At 37.0% G+C, this 10,416-nt stretch overlaps 1 pseudogene; it reads left to right on the top strand.

The window, feature by feature from the left end:
- Nucleotides 1-8,972: 8,972 nt before the first annotated feature.
- LOC127690935 (ubiquitin-conjugating enzyme E2 D3-like) lies at nucleotides 8,973-9,348 on the top strand (annotated as a pseudogene).
- The last annotated feature ends 1,068 nt before the right edge of the window (nucleotides 9,349-10,416 follow it).

Here is a 10,416-nt window from a genome sequence, read left to right as displayed (position 1 = left end):
AGAAGAAATCAACGACTTTCTAGAATTTAATGAAAATGAAGTCACAACATACCCAAATTTATGGGACACGATGAAAGCAGTGCTAAGAGGAAAACTCATAGCTCTGGGTGCCTACAAAAAAGAAGCTGGAGAGAACGTACACTAGCAGTTTAACAGTACACCTAAAAGCTTTAGAACAAAAAAAAGCTAATACACACAAGAGGAGGAATACAAGGCAGGAAATCATCAAACTCGGGGCTGAAATCAACCAAGTTGAAATAAAAAGAACTATACAAAGAATCAGCAAAAGCAGATGCTGGTACTTTGAGAAAATCAACAAGATAGATAAATCTTTAGCCAGACAAGGCAGAGTCCATTGAAACCCTATCTGAATTAACAAAATCAGAAATGAAAAGGGTGAAATAACAACAGAAACTGAGGAAATTAAAAAAAGTATCATATCCTACTATAAAAGCCTATAATCAACACAACTGGAAAATCTGGATGAAGTGTACAGTTTCCTAGACAGATACCAACTACCAAAATTTAATCAGGATCAGATAGATCATCTAAATTGTTCCATAATCCCTAAAGAAATAGAAGTGGTCATTGACAGTCTCCCAACCAAAAAAAGCACGGGACCAGATGGCTTTAGTGCAAAATTCTATCAGACATTCAAAGGAGGCCTAATGCCAACACTCTTCAAACTATTCCATAAAATAGAAACAGAAGGAACATTACCCAACTCATTCTATGATGCCGCAATTTCACTGATACCAAAATTGCACAAAGGTTCAACATAAAAAGAGAACCTTAGACCAATTTCCCTTATGAATGTCAATGCAAAAATACTCAATAAAATTCTTGCCAACCAAATCCAAGAACACATCAAGACAATCATTAACCACAATCATGTAGGCTTCATTCCAGGGATGCAGGGATGGTTCAATATATGGAAGTCCATCAATTGAATCCACCACATAAACAATGTTCTTTCCTCTTGGAAAGAACAGGAATTTAAGGCCCAGACCTAAACATAATAAAAGCAATATATAGCAAACCAGTAGCCAACATAAAGTTGCAAACTAAATGGGACAAACTTGAAGAAATCCCACTAAAATCAGGGACTAGAAAAGGCTGCCTCTCTATATATATTTATTCAGTATAGTACTTTAAGTTCTAGCCAGAGTAATTAGAAAATAAAAGGAGGTCAAAGGGATACAAATTTGAAAGGAAGAAGTCAAACTATCAGTATTTACAGACTATATGGTAGTATACTTAAATGACCCATAAAACTCCACAAGAGAACTCCTACAGCTGAAAAACAACTCCAGCAATGTGGCTGGATATAAATGTGGCTGGAATAAAATGTGGATGATTATAAGCAAATCTGTTGCCTTTCTATACTCAAAAGATAAACAGACTGAGAAAGAAATTAGGGATATGACACCCTTCACTATAGCCACAAACAATATAATGTATCTTGATGTGACTGTCACCAAACAAGTGAAAGATCTGTATGACAGAAACTTCAAGTCTTTGAAGAAAGATATCGAAGAAGACCTCAGGAGATGGAAAAAACTTCCATGCTCTTGCATTGGCAGGATTAATATATCAAAAATTGCCATCTTGCTAAAAGCAATCTACAGATTCAGCGTAATCCCCATCAAATTCCCAACTCAGTTCTTCATAGAGGTAGAAAGAGCAATTCTCAAATTCATTTGGAATAACAAAAAACTCAGGATAGCTAAAACTATCCTCAACAGTAAAAGAACTTCCGGGGAATCAGTATCCCCAACCTCAAGCAGTACAACAGAGCAATAGTGATAAAAACTGCATGGTATGGGTACAGTGACAGGCAAGTTGATCAATGGAATAGAATTGAAGGCCCGGAAATGAACCCACAGAATTTTGATCACTTGATCTTTGACAAGGAAGCTACAACCATCCAGTGGAAAAAAGATAGCCTTTTCAACAAATCGTGCTGGTTCAACTGGAGGTCAGCATGCAAAATTATGCAAATTGATCCATTCTTATCTCCTTGTACCAAGCTCAAGTCCAATTGGATCAAGAACCTCCACATAAAACCAGACATACTAAAACTAATAGAAAAGAAACTGGGGAAGACCCTTGAGGACATGGACACAGGGGGAAATTTCCTCACCAGAACACCAATAGCTTATGCTCTAAGATCAAGAATTGACAAATGGGACCTCATAAAATTACAAAGTTTCTGTAAGGCAAAGGACATTGTCAAAAGGACAAAATGGCAATAAACAAATTGGGAAAAGGTCTTTACCAACACTACCTTCAACAGAGGACTTATATCCAAGAACTCAAGAATGTAGATTCCAGAGAGCCAAATAACCCCCTTAAATTGGGGTATAGAGCTAAACAAAGAGTTTGCACCTGAGGAATATCGAATCACTGAGAAGCACCTAAAGAAATGTTCGGCATCCTTAGTCATCAGGGAAATGCAAATAAAAATGGCCCTGAGATTATACCTCATACCAGTCAGAATGGGTAAGATCAAAAACACAGGAGAAAACAGGTACTGGCAAGGATGTGGAGAAAGAGGAACACTCCTCCACTGCTGATGAGGTTGGAAGTGGAGGAGTACAACCACTCTGGAAATCAATCTGGCAGTTCCTCAGAAAACTGGGAATGATATTTCCGGAGGACCCACTATACCACTCCTGGGAATATACCCAGAGGATTCTCCAGCATGTAATAAGGTCACATGCTCCACTATGTTTATCGCAGTCCTATTTATAATAGAAAGAAGCTGGAAAGAACACAGATGTCCCTAAATGGAGGAATGGATACAGAAAATGTGGTATATGTACACAATGGAGTACTATTCAGCAATTAGAAACAATGAATTCATGAAATTCTTAGTCAAATGGATGGAGCTGGACAACATCATCCTAATGTGAGGTAATCCAGTCTCAAAAGAACACTCATGGTATGCATTCACTGATAAGCAGATATTAGCGTAGAAGCTTGGAATACCCAAGACACAATTCTCATATCAAATGATGCCCAAGAAGGAAGGATTAGCCCCTGGTCCTGGAAAGCTCAGTGCATCAGTATAGAGGAATACCAAACAGGGAAGTGGGAAGGGGTGGATGGAGGAACAGGGGAATGGAAGAGGGCGTATGGGACTTTCAGGTAGGGGGGGGATCCAGGAAAGGGAAAATCATTTGAAATTTAAATGAATATATCAAATTTAAAAAAATAAAATATTTTTTATTGTTGCCTAAGTCAAATAGTTAATTCCACAAATACTGAAATGTTTCTTAAAATATTCATTTTCTCTTAATTAAAAAATTAATAATTTGGTCTAGAGATATGGATCAGTGGTTAAAAGCTCTAACTGCACTTCAAGAAGTCCTGAGTTCAATTCCCAGCCACCACATGGTAGCTCATAACCATCTGTGATAGGATCTGAACCATCTTCTGAAGATAATGACAGTATACTTACACATATAAAATAAATAAATATTTATAAAAGGGAAAAAAGACATCACAGTGGTAAAACAAATTAAATATTTCCTTTTATGTTTTATTTATATATATTCTGAATATTGCCCCTCTCCAAGAGTTTTTCACCCCATCCCCAATCTCCTTCTCCTGAGGGGTTGCTCCTCCATTCATCCACCCACTCCTTACACCCATATGCTCTTTCAAGTACACAAACTTCACTTTTACCCATGAAAATTACTGTTGTAATTGACAAAATACTAAATGCTTTCCTTTGAAAATCCATAAGAGAAAATGTATTTGCTGAGATGTTTATTATTAGTATGAAGGTATATAAGCATCAAGCAGAAAGAAGAGTGAAGTGGAATTTTCTCGTTTCTTTGAAAACTCGGTTGTATCACTGGAAATTGTCTTGGTAGAGGATATCTTGATGAAGCAGACGTAGGACAGGGCATGTGATGTTTTGCTGGAGTGGACTTTTGAGAGCACACTTAACGTTTGGAAAGAGTATAAATGGAACAGATAAAAACTGAGAAGGAGTGAGGTACCTCAGGCATTGAGATACCATGTCACACTTTGGGGTCCTCACTGGTCTTCTCTAGCCTTTGCTAGCCACACAATGTTTAGCTAGCTCAGCAAAGCTTCACCGGTCATACAGCACTTTGCTGGGCTCCTTTATTCAAGGGTTTTTGCTGGTCTTCACATCACAGAGAGAAATGTGCCAATAACTGATTGCTGAGATATCTGCTGATTCTTACCATTTCATCAGAGCCTGTGGTTTCTGCTGGGTGGAGAAGCTGCTACTGATTCATCTTTGATGTTTGTTATTGGACTGGATTGCTGGCACCTTGACAAGGAAGAGAGAAATCGCCCTGAAAAGCTATTTCTAAACAAGTCCACAAATTCCGTTTGCTATTAACTTTCTTTCTCACCAACCTGTAGCTTATGAGATATGAGGGAAGTTGAAACACCCAAGAATATGAGGAATCTCAAATGACTGAGAAGCTCTTGAAGAAATGTTGAACATCTTTTGCTGTCAGGGAAATGAAAATCAAAACAACCTGGGGATTGTACCTCACACCAGTCAGAAAAGCCAAGATCAAGATGACAGCAGATGCTGTCTAGGATGTGGAAAAAGAGGAACACTCCTCCATTGCTGGTGGGATTTCAAGCTGGTACAACCACTCTGAAAATCAGTCTGGCAGTTCCTCAGAAAATTGGAAATAGTTCTACCTGAGGACCCATCTATATCACTCCTGGGCATATATCCAAAAGATGCTCCAATATATAACAAAGACAAATGCTCCACTATGTTCATAGTGGCCTTATTTATAATAGCCAGAAGCTGGAAAGAACCCAGATGTCCCTCAACAGAGGAATGGATACAGAAAATGTGGTACGTATGTACAATGGAGTACTACTCAGCCATTAAAAACAAGGAATTCAAAATTGACAGGCAAATAGATTGAACTTGAAAATATCCTGAGTGAGATAACTCAGTCATAGAAGAACACATATGTTATCTACTCTCTGATAAGTAGATATTATCCAAAATAAGCACAGAGGAACCACAATACAACTCACAGACAATATAAAGCTGAAGAAGAAGGAAGACAATTCCAAAGTGTAGATGCTACTTTCCTGCTCAGAAGGAGAAAGAAATAATCTTGGAACTTAGAAGGATAGGGATATCTGGGAGGGAGAGACGAGAGGGAGGAATAAAGGGGGGGCAGTTTAGATATGGGAAGAGTCGGGGAGAAGTACAGAGGGTCAGGAATTTTGAAAGGACATGTGTAGCAGTGGGTCAGGGGGCAGCTGGGGGTAACCACTAAAAATTCCTAGATGCCAGGGATTCAAGAGGCTTCCAGTCTGTAACAGGGAGGGCATTGGCCAAACTAACTTAAAAGTGTGGGTAGAACCTATAGAGAGCCATATTCAGTGGAAAGGCATGGCCCCAGTTGAGGTATAGATCTACCCACCTACTTCAAAATATTAATCCAGAGTTCCTCCTGTCAATAGGAAATACAGTGACCAAGAATGAAGAAAAGTCCATCCAGAGATTGCTGCACCTAGTGATCCATTGCATCTGCAGACATAAAATCCAGACACTATTGCTGATGCCAATAAGGGCTAACTGACAGAATCCTGATATAGCTGTATTTCCAAGAGGCTCTCCCAGAGCCTGACCAATACAGATGTGGATGCTTGCAGCCAACCATAGGATTGAGCATGTGGACCCCTATAAAGTTTGGCCAAGGACTGAAGGAGCTGAAGGGGCTGGCAATGCTATAGGAAGAACAACAATATCAGCTAATGAGAACCCTCATATCTCCAGGTAGTAAAACTCCAACCAAAGAGTACACAAGGTGGGACCCATGGCGCCAGCTGCATATGTAGCATATGATAACTTTATCTGGCATCAATTGTAAGGGAGCTCCTTGGTCCTGTTTAGGTGTGATGACCCAGTGTAGAGCAATGCTAGGGCTCTGTGGCAGAAGTGGGTAAGGCAGGGAGCATCTACAAAGAGGCAATGGAAGGCAGAGTGAATTGGGTGTTTGTGGAAGGAAAACTAGGAAGAGAGATAACTTTTGAATTGTAAATAAATAGAATAACCATTTAAAAAAAGAACCCTACATAAAGTAGACTTCGAATAATCTTAGCCTACAGAGCAGATTATATTTAGGAATAAATGTATATGTATGTATACTTTTAGATATGAAGTAAAAATTAATGGAAATGTCGACCATGAATTGTCAAAAGAAAGGAGTATTGTATGGGAAATTCTGGAGGAAGAGAGAAATAGTATAATGATATAATAATATATTAATGACAAAAATAAAAGAAGTAATTAAGATGTTCATTTCATATGCTACAATATTAACTGAAATAGTGTAATATGTAAGGGGAAATATTACAATTGGCTTAACAACTATCATTTATCTTTCCACCATTTTCAGGTGCTGTGAACAGCTTGTTTTAGTACTTCCTTTGCTTCTCACTGTGTCTAGCTGTGGCCTTTCCTCCAGGGTAAGAGAATACTCTTCGGTATCATTTTCCTTTCTAATAAAGTAGGCGTAGTGGATTAGGTCCATATGTGATGAACTCATTTAACCCAAATCACCATTAGATGTTTCTAAATATGGTCATATTCTGGGTAGAAAAAATGGACTTAAGAGGCATTCTTGCCCACGAGAGGAAGATACAAAAGTCATTCAGAGAAATGTGCTTCATTTAAATCCATTATAAAAGCCATGATCTGAGAAATATTAGCCAATCTCTAGGCTTTCCTCGTTGTGATAGTAAAAATAAAATTTGATAAGTGAGTGAAATTCATGCAGTTATTCATAACCTCCATTTTCAAATCAATGTTTGGTAATCTTAGGAAGATTTTCAAGTTGCCATAAAACCTGTGTCTTTGTTTACTTGATTTCTGAAACTCAGCTGAAAATGTGTGTGTTTTTATTTTTAGTGAAATTAGCTTCATAGACCATAACTGAATCCACAATTATACACTTGCCTGCCCTTTATTTGATTTTTATGGGTTGCAATTTTGAATTTCTAGAGATAAACCAACTCTCCAAGTGTTATTAGAGCTACCAATCTCTCTCTCTCTCTCTCTCTCTTTCTCTCTCTCTCTCTCTCTCTCTTTGTTCTCTACTGAAATTTTTGGGTTAGTATATAACTGTTTCTGTTTTATCCTAAGGTTGTAATATATTTTTTATTTTTGTCAGAAAAAGATCACCTAAATTTATTTGTCTGTAGTTCATTAAAGCATTTATGAACCTCATTATTCTTTTAAAACTGCTCTGATTAATGTTTCTAACTATGTATATTTTACTAAATACTATGGTAATGGCTCTTAATGCAATCTTTCTTAAACTGCTTTCAAATAATTGGGGTGAACATTCATTTTTCTTGAAAATGTCCTTTGATTTGTAAAACAGCTTATCCTGTTTGCCATCCTAGATTCATTTGTAGTGACATTTCTTCTGCATTTTCTGTTTCTCCAAGTGCAAATGTTTTCATCACCCCAACAATCAAATCTTTGATCATTTCCATTTGCATTCCTTTTTACATCACTGTAATGACAGAGTTTTATACACCATTCATCGGTTGATGGAATGAACACAATGTTTCTCATCTCTGATCTTACTATTTGAAATTTCCTTTGGAGTCACAGTAGCAATATCAAAATAGCATGTTATATTTCAGGACTATATGTATAAAAATATTTAGTCCTGAAATCATAAATGCAAGTAATATTATACAATATAAACAGGATATAGTTAAGATTGTATATGAGTATACATATATACATGTAATAAAAAACCCAGTGTAAATCTACATCATGAATTTAATGGAGGCAGGACAGAGTAAGTGTTTGTATATGATGCCAGGAAGAGAAATGGAGAAATGTAACTAAATTGTAATTTTTTTTAAAAAAAGGAAATTACATTGGTTGATCAACTTGGAATTTCATGCAATCATGTCTTTGTTCCCTTTTGGTGTAAGATGTGTGTGTGTGTGTGTGTGTGTGTGTGTGTGCATGTGTGCATGTGTATGCACATGTACATGAATCCTGCATTTCCTTGTGAATAGTCTGTCAAGTAATGGTCAACATAATAGAGTTGTCATCTAAAACTGTTATCACAGCTTGTTAACATACACTGAATGCTGTGCAGTGGTTTCATATTTTCCTCCTCACAATGAAGAAAAGTTTAATATTTCTAATCTATCAATTTTTACAAAACATGTATTATAGCTTTTCTTGATTTTGAAACAGATTTTCTATTATTTTTTCCATATTTTGTGATCAGTTTGCTCAACACTTGCTCTTTAGTAAATTGCAATGTCTACTTTGTATTCCCTGGATAATCTCTTCTATTTAATCAAATTTGTAATTAAAAATCCTATCTTTTTAAAGCATCTCCATATATCCCTAGGTAAAACAATTTGTATCATTTATAAAATCTACACTTAACTATAAGTATTTAAAATATTAATATTCATTTATTTAGAAAATCATGGACATATGTACAGGGTGTAATATTGTTTTCAGAATAAATAAAAATAAAATAATTGATCAGATAAAAGAATGTTTTTTCATTTTAATGCTATATTTATTCTTTGAGTAAACTTATTTACCAAAAGTAATTATCTTTTTGTCTTCAACTCCTTTAATATCTAATATATAACTGTCACTATAAAGATTTTATTTGGGGTAGGGCCAGGGAGGCACCAGCTGCCTCGTGGGGAGGAGGCCCAGTCCTCAGCTCAAGAGAGGCCCTGTACCTACCTCTAAGCCTGTGTCTGGCAGAGCCAGTGTGAGGGGATACAGGGTGTGAGAAGAGACAATCCTTCTCACTGCAGGGATAATCAAGAGTTTTGGCTAGAACTTGAGTACAATTAGAAATGGAAAGAAGCCGAGCAAAAATCACAGTCTATCGCCCTGAAACAGATTAATAAGGAACTTAGTGATTTGCCCCATGACTCTCTAGCACAATATTCTGCAGTTCTAGCTGGAGATGGCATGTTTCATTGGCAAGGCACAATTATGGGACCTAATGACAGCCCATATAAAGGTGGTGTACTCTTTTTGACAATTTCTTTTCCTAGATACTACCACTTCAAACCACCGAAGACTGTGTCTACCACCAGAATTTATCATCCGAATATTAACAGTAATGGCACCATTTGTCTTGATACTCTAAGATCACAGTGGTGACCTGCTTTAACTATTTCAAACATTCTTCGATCCATTTGTTCACTGCTATGTGATCCCAACCCAGATAAACCCCTAGTCCCAGAGATTGTGTAAATCTATGAAACAGACAGAGATAAGTACAACAGAATGTCTCAGAATGGACTCAGAAGTATGTCATGTGATGCTACCTTAAAGTCAGAATTATCAGCATTATAGCCTGAATAAACTTTAAATTACTGTTCCTTTTTTTAAATTTTATTATGCGTCTGCTCCCTTATGAGACATCATCATTTTTTACTTTTATTTTTTTGTTTACTTCCCTCCATTCATTCACGTGCTCATCTCAGAAGACTTACGTTCTTCCAACTTTGAACAATAACTGTTTTTAGAAGTGGTAAAGTAGTTACAAGACAGCAGTTTCCCAAAATTCAGAAATATTTAAAACTGGAGCATGTGTATCATGTGGCTAATTCTTTCACTCTAACTTGATTATGAGACTAAACCAAGCCGGGCATGGTGGCAAACGCCTGTAATCCCAGCACTTGGGAGGCAGAGGCAGGCAGATTTCTGAGTTCAAGGCCAGCCTAGTCTACAGACTGAGTTCCAGGACAGCCAAGACTACACAGAGAAACCCTGTCTTGAAAAACCAAGAGAGAGAGAGAGAGAGAGAGAGAGAGAGAGAGAGAGAGAGGCTAAACCAATCCTCACTGCTCTAACATGCTGAAGAAGCCATCTGAGGGCGAGGGAGATGGATGCTTAGCTGTCACATTAAAGTAAGTGACATTATTCCAGCAGCATAAGCTTCTACTGTTAGACTGAGGTGACATGATATACCTTATGCTCATAACTGATGGGGATGGGGAATTTGTGTTGAATTATAGCATCAGCAGAACAGAAAATGTGATATATTTTATGTTTGTCAATAAAGGACTGGCCTGTTCTTGTTCTACAGAGAATGGAAATTGAAAGTCAAACACCCTTTGTATTCCAAAATAGGGTCTCCAAACATTTTGTAATTTTCTTTTAAATTGTTAGGAGGCTATTAGTTAATCTATCTTCAAATACTGTTAAATATAGCACTGAATAAATGATGTGAGTTGTCAATGGATGAGTGATCAACTAGTAGCTCTCCTAGTAATTATTTTTCTTCTATAAAGTTGCATAAAGCAAAAAATGACTTCATTTGGGCATGTCAACAGCATATTAGTAAATGCAAGTTAGTACATTCTACATACGTGTATAAATACAGA

Source organism: Apodemus sylvaticus, chromosome 8 (genome assembly GCF_947179515.1).
Source record: "Apodemus sylvaticus chromosome 8, mApoSyl1.1, whole genome shotgun sequence".
Classification (NCBI taxonomy): Eukaryota; Metazoa; Chordata; class Mammalia; order Rodentia; family Muridae; genus Apodemus; species Apodemus sylvaticus.
The sequence above is the reverse complement of the archived record's forward strand: the minus strand, read 5'-3'. Positions and strand labels throughout refer to the sequence as shown.